Raw genomic sequence first — 13,066 nt, 5'->3', positions numbered from 1 at the left:
TTTGCAATAAATATCCCCTCTTCAGCCCAGGTGTGCCGTAGAGCATGGTGGTGCTTACAGAGTTCTTGGCCCTGGGAACAGGAGATCCAAGAAAACAGCTGCCTCTTCAGGGGGAATCACTAGACAAAGATTTGACCCGACCACCGAGGTCGCATTACATTCGATCAGACTGAGCAGAACAGAGCTTTGTGGATACTTAAATGCCTTAAGCAGAAATAAAAGATCACTTTAATTACCTTTTTGTGTTGTTTTACTAAACTGGAATCGGCAGGAGGATGAGGGTCATCCAGGAAATACACTTCAGAAAATTCAGAAATAAATGGATTGTTAGCTCTGTTGCCCAGAACTGCAGCATAATTTTGCCGGGGGGGGGGGGGGTGCTTTTAGTGAACTGAATAAATTGTCAGCTTCTGGGCCTATAACAGCGCGGTTTCTGGTAAAAGAAGGAGCCTCACTTTCTCCAATTGTCTCGTTTTTCCGAATTAGTTTTTTTAACAAATTTGGACAAATTCATTCATTCGGAAATATCTGAATTAAGGAAAACCCATTTGACAATTTTTCTGAATATTAAACTCTGTGCCCATGAAATGCAGCCTCTGTGCCCATCATATGTAGTCTCTGTGCCCATGAAATGCAGCCTCTGTGCCCATCATATGTAGTCTCTGTGCCCATGAAATGCAGCCTCTCTGCCCATAATATGTAGCCTCTGTGCCCATCATATGTAGTCTCTGTGCCCATGAAATGCAGCCTCTGTGCCCATCATATTTAGTCTCTGTGCCCATGAAATGCAGCCTCTGTGCCCATTATATGTAGCCTCTGTGCCCATCATATGTAGCCTCTGTGCCCATGAAATGCAGCCTATGTGCCCATCATATGTAGTCTCTGTGCCCATGAAATGCAGCCTCTGTGCCCATCATATGTAGTCTCTGTGCCCATGAAATGCAGCCTCTGTGCCCATTATATGTAGCCCCTGTGCCCATCATATGTTGTCTCTGTGCCCATGAAATGCAGCCTCTGTGCCCATTATATGTAGCCTCTGTGCCCATCAATTGCAGCCACTGTGCCCCACCTGTCTTCTCGCTGTCTAACCGAGTCAAGCAATGTGCGTCTCTTCTTTGCTTCTGCTATCTGGCCAATGGGAGTGCCTGTGCCTTCAGCCAATCAAATGATGGGTATTAGACCCACGCCTCGTGATTGGTGGAGAGGTGGTTGAGTGTTAGAAAAGCAAATATTAATTTAATAAGAAGGGTCTCTGATGGGGACCATGATGTTAGAAGGGTCTCTGATAAGGACTCTGATGTAAGAATGCTAATAGCATGGGCAGCCTTACGCAAAAACGCATGTTATCCTGCTGGACGTCAATTTTCTATTGACCGGGCAGGAAGTGGTTAAGGGGAACTCTTGTTATAAACTTCATATGATTAGAAATGTTGTTTAACCACTTGCTGACCGCTGCACGCCGATATACATCGGCAGAATGGCAGCGGTGGGCAAATGGACGTACCTTTTAAGAAGCCGCGTGGCGGGCCGCGCACGATTCAGATACTGGCTGGATTCAGATACAATGATGTATCTATCCGCCCGGCGTAACGTATCTCAGATACGTTTGGCCGCCATAATTTAGGGCGCTAGTTCTGTATTCAGAAACAACTTGCGCCCTTAGTTACGGCGGCGTAACGTATTTGATCCGGCGTAAGCCCGCCTAATTCAAATTTGGATGATGTGGGCGTGTTTTATGTATATTAACTGTGACCCCGCGTATTTGACGTTTTTTTACGAATGGCGCATGCGCCGTTCGTGAAAAAATCCCAGTGCACATGCTCGAAATTCCGCCGCAAATCGTCATTGCTTTCAATGTGAACGTAAATTACGTCCAGCCCTATTCGCGAACGACTTACGCAAACACCGTAAAATTTTTACATTTTGTCGTGGGAACGACGGCCATACTTAACATTGGTGCGCCGCATATACGCCTCATATAGCAGGGGTAACTTTACGCCGGGAAAAGCCTAACGTAAACGGCGTAAATGTACTGCGTCGGCCGGGCGTACGTTTGGGAATTCGCGTATCTAGCTGATTTACATATTCTAGGTGTAAATCAGCGTACACGCCCCTAGCGGCCAGCATAAATATGCAGTTAAGATCCGACGGCGTAAGAGACTTACGCCGGTTGGATCTAACAGAAATCTATGCGTAACTGATTCTATGACCGTCCATACTCGGAGATACGACGGCGTATCTGGAGATACGCCGTCGTATCTCCGTTGTGAATCTACCCCAAGGCATTTCCCAGTTCTGCAGATCTACTGCTTCCTGTGATCGGGAGCGGCGATCAGTGTTGTGTCACCCGTAGTCCAGCCCCCCCCCCACAGTTAGAATCACTCCCTAGGACACACTTAACCCCTTCCTCGCCCCCTAGTGGTTAACCCCCCACAGGGCCGCCATCAGGAATTATGGGGCCCCTTACACAGCTTCAGGCACCTGGGGCCCTGGGGACCTCTGGGCCCTTTAAAGGGGAGTTCCAGCCTTTTTTTAAGTTTATTAAAAGTCAGCAGCTACAAAAAGTGTAGCTGCTGGCTTTTAATAAACAGACACTTACCTGCTCCACGGCTCCAGCGACGGCGTCTTCATTCCTAGTGTGGGCACCCGGCAGTGACAGCTTTTTGCTTCACGGCTAGGCACCCACTGCGCATGCGCGAGCGGCGGGGCGCCGTCCGATTGGACAGGCGCTCGCCTACAGGGAGGGGCTGCAAGAAGGCGATTAAGCTAATCGCCTTTCCAGTCGCTCGGCGGAAGGAGGAAGTGGGACAGGAAGTCCCCTTCTCCTGAAGCCCCCACTCCCCCCCAAAAAAATGACATGCCAAATGTGGCATGTAAGGGGGCGAGGAGTGGGTTAAGCGGAAGTTCCATTTTTAGGTGGAACTCCGCTTTAATAAATGTATTTATATTTTTATAAAAAGAAATTACAAAAAAAAGGGGGGTTGCCATCCAGAACCTCTGGGCCCTTTAATAATAATAAAAAAAGAAACCTCTGGGCCCTTTAATAATAATATATATATATATATATATATATATATATATATATATATATATATATATATATATATATATATATATATATATATATATATATATATATATATATATATATATATAAAATATATATAAAAAAAGTGTTCTCTGCTGAAAAAAACTAATAAACTTTGGAATGTTAAAAAAATATATAAAAAATAAAAATAAACATTTATAAAAAAAAAAAAGGGGGGGTTGCCATAAAGGGGCCTGGGGACCTCTGGGCGCTTTAATAATAATAATAATAATAATAATAATAATAATAATATATATATATAAAAAGAAAAATAAAGAAATAAAATAATATACATTTTTTTATATAAAAAAGGGGGGTTGCTATCTGAGGCCCTGGGGACCTCTGGGCCCTTTAATAATAATAATTATATATATATCTATATATATCTATATATATACATATATATATATATATATATAAAAATATATATATATATAAAAAATAATATTTTTTTTTATAAAAAAATAGGGGGTTTTCATCCGGGGGCCTGGGGATCTCCGGGCCCCTGGGGACCTCCGAACCCCTAAAAAAAAACAAAAAAAAACAAAATTGACCCTTTTTGATAAAAAAAATTATAAAAATATATATACAAAAAAAAAAAAAAATTATAAAAAAAATAAATAAGAAAAAGGTGGGGTTGCCATCCGGAGCCCTGGGGACCTCCGGACCTCTAAAAAAAAAAAAATTGCCCTTTAATAAAAAATAAAATAAAAATATATTAAAAAATATATTTTTTTTATAAAAAAAAAAGGGGGGGTTGCTATCTGGGGCCCTGGAGGCCTCCGGGCCCGTTACAGATGCACTGCCTGTACCCCCCTGATGGCGGCCCTGAACGCGTGAATATGCAGACGCAAAGGCGCGCTCACGCACTACCTAAGGAAGGTCGTTGAACATGCGCTCACTATGGGGGGGAGATATACTATAGCTGGAGTATTCAGAATCTGGTGCAGCTGGGCACGGTAGCCAATCGGCTTCCGACTTCAGTTTGTTCAGTTGAGCTTTGACAATAAAACCTGGAAGCTGATTGGTTCTTATGCAGAGCTGCACCAGATTTTGCACCATCCAGGTTTAATAAAGAACCCTCTAAGATCGCAAGTCTTCGTAGATTCCCAACCTTTGTTTTAGGTCTGCCTGGAAATCTTATCGGAAGCCCTGGGCACATACGTTGCAATCATCAATAGATTGGGATATTGATGGCGGGGGAAGTCCCGGGCCGGTAAGGTGAGCAATGTGTGAAGTTGGGATGGGGGGGGGGGAGGTATTGTGTGTTGGGGGGGGAGGGGGAGGAGGAGTGCAGTGCTGAGTGGTGAGTCACTGGCAGCACTCATGGAAGGATCAGCAGCCCCTCTACAGGAAGATCCCCCCTCCTAACCCAACTCCACACGACCAGTCCCGGGAGGAGAGCACCGGCCTGGGCTGCACACGGTACACGGGACTGAACACATGAAGGACACGGATCTTTATTCAACCTTACCAACTATGTAACTATGTAGACTGGCTGACGCTTCTCTTCCAGACGTTGCTGTTCCACCGTCCCCTCTACAGCTGTTGCTGGGACTCGGCTACAAAGTAACTGCTACACAATCCAGGCCACAAGTCCCATACGGGAGACTGAGGGGTCCTCGTATGTACAGGGGCTCCTCGAGCAGGGACTCCCCGAGCAGGGACTCCCCGAGCAGAGACACCCCGAGCAGGGACTCCTCGAGCAGGACACGGCGGAGACAGAGAGACAGATAGTCAACAAAGGATCTAGAGTACGAGAGAAGTCTTTCTACAACCAAAACACAAGAGACTTCAAAGGACAGATCCTTTTATAGAGGAGGAGGTCCCTCATAAATAGATACAACGAGTGGAAAGAGAGACCTCTATACACCAACTTCAGTGAAAAGAGACCCTCTCACACCGAGAGAGAGTCCCATACATTGACGTCTGGAGAAGAGCGAGAACTTCATACGCCGATATCCAGAGGGACCCCCATACAGAAACACCTGGACAGAAGAGACACCCCCATACACCAACCTCCAGAAAGGAGACGACCCCCTGTATAAAAGCACCTGGACAGAGGCCCTTATACAGAGACACCTCCACGGAGGAGAAAGCCCTATACTGTGGGTTTCAGAGAGGAGAAAGACCCTCAAATACATCAATATCAAGAAAGAAGAGAGAAAGAGACCCTCATACTCCGATATCAAGAGAAGAGAGATAGACCCTCATACAACAATATCAAGGGAAGAGAGAGACCCTCATACTCCGATATCAAGAGAAGAGAGAGAGACCCTCATACTCCGATATCAAGAGAAGAGAGAGACCCTCATACTCCGATATCAAGAAAGAAGAGAAAAAGAGACCCCCATACATCAATATCCAGAGAAGAGAGAAAGACCCTCATACATCAATATCCAGAGAAGAGAGAAAGACCCTCATACATCAATATCCAGAGAAAAGAGAAAGACCCTCATACATCAATATCAAAAAAGAAGAGAGAAAGACCCTCATACTCTGATATCCAGAGAAGAGAGAAAGACCCTCATACATCAATATCCAGAGAAGAGAGAAAGACCCTCATACATCAATATCCAGAGAAAAGAGAAAGACCCTCATACATACATCAAGAAAGAAAGAGACCCTCATACTCCGATATCTGGAGAAAACAGAGAGGCCCTTATACACAACACCTGGAAAGAGACCCTCATACTCCGATATCTGGAGAAAACAGAGAGGCCCTTATACACAACACCTGGAAAGAGACCCTCATACTCCGATATCTGGAGAAAACAGAGAGGCCCTTATACACAACACCTGGAAAGAGACCCTCATACCGAGACACCTCAAGAGAACGAAGATCCCTATACACCGACTTCTAGAAAAGAGAGAGGCCCTCATACACAAGGACCTAGGGAGAGACCCCCCCCATACCCAGATCTCTGGAGAGGAGGGGGAACCCCATACAGAGATAACTGGGGAGACCCCCATCTACAGCCCCCGCAGAGGAGACCCCTGTACGGGACTCGGGAGATCCCCACCATGGATATTATAGCTGGATGACCCCCGGGAAAAGACTAAGGTAACACTTTGGATATCCCTAATATCAGGCATGCGGCAGATCCCTGTTGTCTTCTGTGTGTGTATGTTCAGATGTATCCTCCCTGGTGTACACAGATATATAGATAATCCGTGTATTTCCTATGTATTGTAGGAAGGTGTGGAGTATTATTGGAGTATTATTGGTATTTTGCTGGTTAGTTGTTGCAGCTGCAAGTCTAGCATGGAAGTTCTTGGTGACTGACGGTGTTGACAACAAGATAAAAATAAACCTGTTCCCAGTCATCTCTGACCTCTAATCCATCCCGAGTGGGTAACCTGACCCTAACACTTATACCCTTCTCCCTTCCTAATGCTGGACACTCAATCCTTCCCCTTCCTTAACCCTAACACCTAACCCCCCCCTCTACCTACACCCCAACACCCAACCCCCCTCTACCTCTACCCCAACACCAACCCCTCTACCTATACCCTAACACCCACCCCCCCTCTACCTATACCCTAACACCTAATCCCCCTCTACCTATACCCTAACACCTAATCCCCCCTCTACCTATACCCTAACACCTAATCCCCCTCTACCTACACCCTAACACCTAATCCCCCTCTACCTATACCCTAACACCCAACCCCCCCTCTACCTATACCCTAACACCTAATCCCCCTCTACCTATACCCCAACACCCAATCCCCCCTCTACCTATACCCTAACACCCAACCCCCCTCTACCTATACCCTAACACCCAATCCCCCCTCTACCTATACCCTAACACCCAATCCCGCCTCGACCTATACCCTAACACCTAATCCCCCCTCTACCTACACCCTAACACCTAACCCCCCTCGACCTATACCCTAACACCTAATCCCCCTCTACCTATACCCTAACACCTAATCCCCCTCTACCTATACCCTAACACCTAATCCTTTCCTCTACCTATACCCCAACATCTAACCCCCCTCTACCTATACCCAAACACCTAACCCCCCTCTACCTATACCCTAACACCTAATCCTTTCCTCTACCTATACCCTAACACCTAATCCCCCCCCTCTACCCAGGGCTGTCTTAATAGCATCATGGGCCCATGGGCAAAGTAATGCTCTGGGGCCCCTACAATGATGACAGTGCAGGTAAACATACATCAAGTAGGTAGGAGGCAGACTGCCACCCCTGTGTATCTATCACTCTCAGTGCCATCATGGGACCCCCAATTTCAGGGCAGCGTGGGCTCAAGAACCAGCTGCTTTGGGGGAAAGTGCAGGGGCCCCCCATGCAGCTGGGGCCCCTGGGCAGTGCCCAGGTGTGCCCTCTCATTAAGACAGCCCTGCCTCTACCTATACCCTAACACCCAATACCCCCTCTACCTATACCCTAACGCCCAATCCTTCCCTCTACCTATACCCTAACACCTAACTCCCCTCCTCGACCTATACCCCAACACCTGGAATTGAAACCTATGTCTTCCAGCATGAAGGCTAGAATATATAAAGTCCATAAGCACACCTCCCAACTTTCTGAGATGGGAATGAGGGACGCCTATCAGCAAAAGAATGCAGGCATAGGACACACCCCTTGCCACGCCCCCTTAAAGGAGAATTGCACAAAAAAAATAAGATTGGTTAAACTCACAAGTGCTTTTTTTTTACCACTACTATTTCTTTATATTGGCTTTTGGAATTTACAAATGCAGAAATTTAGAAATCAGATGAAAGGTTTAGCGCTGGGAAACACTTTTTGATGGATAAAAAGTGCATTTTATATACAACATCTATATAGATCAGACCAAAATGAGGGACAAATGAGGAGAATGAGGGACAGAGGGACATTGCTCCAAATCAGGGACAGTCCCTCGAAATCAGGGACAGTTGGGAGGTATGCATAAGGCACAGAAAGGTAACTTATTATTCGAACCATCGTGCCGGCCCTTTAACAGATTTAAGGTGACTACATTTTGAGTTTATTCCAGAGTCGCGGGTTCATTCATAAATAGAGAAAACTCTCATAGTCCTCACTTCCTTTAGAAGAAGAACCCTAATCGGTTGCTACGAGCTTTAGTTTTTTTTGTTCAGTTTTTATGCCTTATCCCTACAGTGTGTATATAGTAGAGGCTGAGGACGGGAACGCCATTCCCCACCATCCCTGGCATCAGGGCTTTTTTTCAGCGGGAACGTGGGGGGAACGCAGTCCCGACACCTCCAGCATTGAATGCATGTAATGGTAAGAGGTGCTGAAGTGTGCTGGACGGTCTATTGATGTTAGCTGCTGGGGGATCTGTTGTTGCTGGTAAGGGAATCTGTTGTTGTTGGTGAGGGATCTATTGTTACTCAGGGGGGGATCATTTTTGCTAGGGCGTATCTACTGATGAGGGAAAGGTCTGTTGTTGATGGCTGCTGGGGAATGTCTGCTAATGCTGGCCACACAGTGATCTATTGTTGCTGGTGGACAAATCCTATTGGGGGGTGTATTTTTGCTGGGGTGGTATTTTGTTGCAAGGTGGATCTATTGTTGCTAGGGTGGATCTATTGCTGCTGGTGGACAAATCCTATTGGGGGTGTATTTTTACTGGGGTGGATTTATTGTTGCTCGGGGTCTATTGCTGCTGGTGGATCTATTGCTGGGGGTCTATTGTAGCTAGGGTGGATCTATTGCTCGGGGTCTATTGCTGCTGGCGGACAAATCTTCTTGGGGGTGTAGTTTTTCTGGGGTGGATCTATTGCTGGGGGTCTATTGTAGCTGGGGTGGATCTATTGCTCGGGGTCTATTGCTGCTGGCGGACAAATCTTCTTGTGGGTGTAGCTTTTCTGGGGTGGATCTATTGCTGGGGGTCTATTATAGCTGGGGTGGATCTATTTCTGCTGGCAGACAAATCCTCTCAGGAGCGTATTTTTGCTGGGGTGGATCTATTGTTGCTCGGGGTCTATTGTTGTTGAGGTGGATCTATCGCTGATGGCGGACAAATCCTCTCGGGGTGTATTTTTTTCTGGGTGATATTTCGTTCCAAGGGGGATCTATTGTTTCTGCGGTGAATCTATCACTGCTGGCGGACAAATTCTCTTAAATGTGTATTTTTGCTGGGATGGGTCAATTGTTGCTGGCGTTCTATTGTTGCTGGGGTGGATCTATTGCTGCAGGTGGACAAATCCTCTCGGGGTGTATTTTTGCTGGGGTGGATCTATTATTGCTTGGGGCCTATTGTTGCTGGGGTGGATCTAGTGCTGCTGGTGGACAAAACCTCTCGGGGGTGTATTTTTTCTGGCGGTTATTTTGTTGCAAGAGAAGCCTATTGTTGCTGGGGTGGATCTATTGCTGTTGGTGGACAAATCCTTTCGGGGGTATATTTTTACTGGGGTGGATCTATTGTTGCTCGGGGTCTATTGTTGCTGGGGCGGATCTATTGCTGCTGGTGGACAAATCCTCTCAGGGGTGAATTTTTGCTGGGGTGTATCTATTGTTGCTGGCGTTCTATTGTTGCTGGGGTGGATCTATTGCTGCTAGCAGACAAATCTTCTTGGGGTGTAGTTTTGCTGGGGTGGATCTATTGCTGGGGGTCTATGGTTGCTGGGTTGGATCTATTGCTGCTGGCAGACAAATCCTCTTGAGGGTGTATTTTTGCTGGGGTGGATCTATTGTTGGCGGGGGTCTATTGTTTCTGGGGTGGATCTATTGTTGGCGGGGGGGGGGATATTTTATTGCGTGGGTGGCTATTGTTGCTGGGAAGGGCTATTGTTTTCTATTTTACTGCTTTTCTTGTTATCATTAACGAATTCAATACAAAGCAACACAAAATGTAGAACCAAGAAACGGTGCTCAGAGGTGGGTAAGGGGTGGAACCAAGGAACAGGGCTCGGGAGGTGGAACCAAGTAACAGTGCTCGGAGGTGGGTAAGGGGTGGAACCAAGGAACGGTGCTCAGAGGTGGGTAAGGGGTGGAACAAGGAACGATGCTCAGAGGTGGGTAAGGGGTGGAACCAAGGAACGGTGCTCAGAGGTGGGTAAGGGGTGGAACCAAGGAACGGTGCTCAGAGGTGGGTAAGGGGTGGAACCAAGGAACAGTGCTCGGGAGGTGGAACCAAGTAACAGTGCTTGGAGGTGGGTAGGGGGTGGAACCAAGGAACGGTGCTCAGAGGTGGGTAAGGGGTGGAACCAAGGAACAGTGCTCAGAGGTGGGTAAGGGGTGGAACCAAGGAACGGTGCTCAGAGGTGGGTAAGGGGTGGAACCAAGGAACGGTGCTCGGGAGGTGGAACCAAGTAACAGTGCTTGGAGGTGGGTAGGGGGTGGAACCAAGGAACGGTGCTCAGAGGTGGGTAAGGGGTGGAACCAAGGAACGGTGCTCAGAGGTGGGTAAGGGGTGGAACCAAGGAACGGTGCTCAGAGGTGGGTAAGGGGTGGAAGCAAGGAACGGGGCTCGGGAGGTGGAACCAAGTAACAGTGCTTGGAGGTGGGTAAGGGGTGGAACCAAGGAACGATGCTCAGAGGTGGGTAAGGGGTGGAACCAAGGAACGATGCTCAGAGGTGGGTAAGGGGTGGAACCAAGGAACGATGCTCAGAGGTGGGTAGAGGGTGGAACCAAGGAACGATGCTCAGAGGTGGGTAAGGGGTGGAACCAAGGAACGGTGCTCGGGAGGTGGAACCAAGTAACAGTGCTTGGAGGTGGGTAGGGGGTGGAACCAAGGAACAGTGCTCAGAGGTGGTTAGGAGGTGGAAGCAAGGAACGGTGCTCAGAGGTGGGTAAGGGGTGGAACCAAGGAACAGTGCTCGGGAGGTGGAACCAAGTAACAGTGCTCAGAGGTGGGTAGGGGGTGGAACCAAGGAACGGCGCTCAGAGGTGGGTAGGGGGTGGAACCAAGGAACGGTGCTCAGAGGTGGTTAGGAGGTGGAAGCAAGGAACGGTGCTCAGAGGTGGGTAGGGGGTGGAAGCAAGGAACGGTGCTCAGAGGTGGGTAAGGGGTGGAACCAAGGAACGGTGCTCAGAGGTGGTTAGGAGGTGGAAGCAAGGAATGGTGCTCAGAGGTGGGTAAGGGGTGGAACCAAGGAACGGTGCTCGGGAGGTGGAACCAAGTAACAGTGCTTGGAGGTGGGTAGGGGGTGGAACCAAGGAACGGTGCTCGGGAGGTGGAACCAAGTAACAGTGCTTGGAGGTGGGTAGGGGATGGAACCAAGGAACGATGCTCAGAGGTGGGTAAGGGGTGGAACCAAGGAACGGTGCTCGGGAGGTGGAACCAAGGAACGGTGCTCGGGAGGTGGAACCAAGTAACAGTGCTTGGAGGTGGGTAGGGGGTGGAACAAAGGAACGATGCTCAGAGGTGGGTAAGGGGTGGAACCAAGGAACGGTGCTCAGAGGTGGGTAAGGGGTGGAACCAAGGAACGGGGCTCGGGAGGTGGAACCAAGTAACAGTGCTCGGAGGTGGGTAAGGGGTGGAACCAAGGAACGATGCTCAGAGGTGGGTAAGGGGTGGAACCAAGGAACGATGCTCAGAGGTGGGTAAGGGGTGGAACCAAGGAACGATGCTCAGAGGTGGGTAGAGGGTGGAACCAAGGAACGATGCTCAGAGGTGGGTAAGGGGTGGAACCAAGGAACGGTGCTCGGGAGGTGGAACCAAGTAACAGTGCTTGGAGGTGGGTAGGGGGTGGAACCAAGGAACGGTGCTCAGAGGTGGTTTGGAGGTGGAAGCAAGGAACGGTGCTCAGAGGTGGGTAAGGGGTGGAACCAAGGAACGGTGCTTGGGAGGTGGAACCAAGTAACAGTGCTCAGAGGTGGGTAGGGGGTGGAACCAAGGAACGGTGCTCAGAGGTGGGTAGGGGGTGGAACCAAGGAACGGTGCTCAGAGGTGGTTAGGAGGTGGAAGCAAGGAACGGTGCTCAGAGGTGGGTAGGGGGTGGAAGCAAGGAACGGTGCTCAGAGGTGGGTAAGGGGTGGAACCAAGGAACGGTGCTCAGAGGTGGTTAGGAGGTGGAAGCAAGGAATGGTGCTCAGAGGTGGGTAAGGGGTGGAACCAAGGAACGGTGCTCGGGAGGTGGAACCAAGTAACAGTGCTTGGAGGTGGGTAGGGGGTGGAACCAAGGAACGGTGCTCGGGAGGTGGAACCAAGTAACAGTGCTTGGAGGTGGGTAGGGGATGGAACCAAGGAACGATGCTCAGAGGTGGGTAAGGGGTGGAACCAAGGAACGGTGCTCGGGAGGTGAAACCAAGTAACAGTGATCAGAGGTGGGTAGGGGGTGGAACCAAGGAATGGTGCTCAGAGGTGGGTAGGGGGTGGAACCAAGGAACGGTGCTCAGAGGTGGTTAGGAGGTGGAAGCAAGGAACGGTGCTCAGAGGTGGGTAGGGGGTGGAAGCAAGGAACGGTGCTCAGAGGTGGGTAAGGGGTGGAACCAAGGAACGGTGCTCAGAGGTGGTTAGGAGGTGGAAGCAAGGAATGGTGCTCAGAGGTGGGTAAGGGGTGGAACCAAGGAACGGTGCTCGGGAGGTGGAACCAAGTAACAGTGCTTGGAGGTGGGTAGGGGGTGGAACCAAGGAATGGTGCTCGGGAGGTGGAACCAAGTAACAGTGCTTGGAGGTGGGTAGGGGGTGGAACCAAGGAACGGTGCTCAGAGGTGGGTAAGGGGTGGAACCAAGGAACGGTACTTGGGAGGTGGAACCAAGGAACGGTGCTCAGAGGTGGGTAAGGGGTGGAACCAAGGAACGGTGCTCAGAGGTGGTTAGGAGGTGGAAGCAAGGAATGGTGCTCAGAGGTGGGTAAGGGGTGGAACCAAGGAACGGTGCTCGGGAGGTGGAACCAAGTAACAGTGCTTGGAGGTGGGTAGGGGGTGGAACCAAGGAACGGTGCTCGGGAGGTGGAACCAAGTAACAGTGCTTGGAGGTGGGTAGGGGGTGGAACCAAGGAACGGTGCTCAGAGGTGGGTAAGGGGTGGAACCAAGGAACGGTACTTGGGA

At 49.2% G+C, this 13,066-nt stretch overlaps 1 protein-coding gene across 1 annotated transcript in view; it reads left to right on the top strand.

Moving 5' to 3' along the window:
• Positions 1–5,822: 5,822 nt before the first annotated feature.
• Positions 5,823–13,066, top strand: part of IL11RA (interleukin 11 receptor subunit alpha) — a 193,672-nt gene continuing 186,428 nt past the window's right edge. The window contains exon 1 of the mRNA XM_040335627.1: positions 5,823–6,152. The gene's annotated coding sequence lies outside the window, so the exon portion shown is untranslated. The remainder of the gene's footprint in view (positions 6,153–13,066) is intronic.

This window comes from Rana temporaria, chromosome 1, assembly GCF_905171775.1.
Source record: "Rana temporaria chromosome 1, aRanTem1.1, whole genome shotgun sequence".
Taxonomy (NCBI): Eukaryota; Metazoa; Chordata; class Amphibia; order Anura; family Ranidae; genus Rana; species Rana temporaria.
Note: the sequence above shows the minus strand (reverse complement) of the source record. Positions and strands in the feature narration are given on the sequence as shown.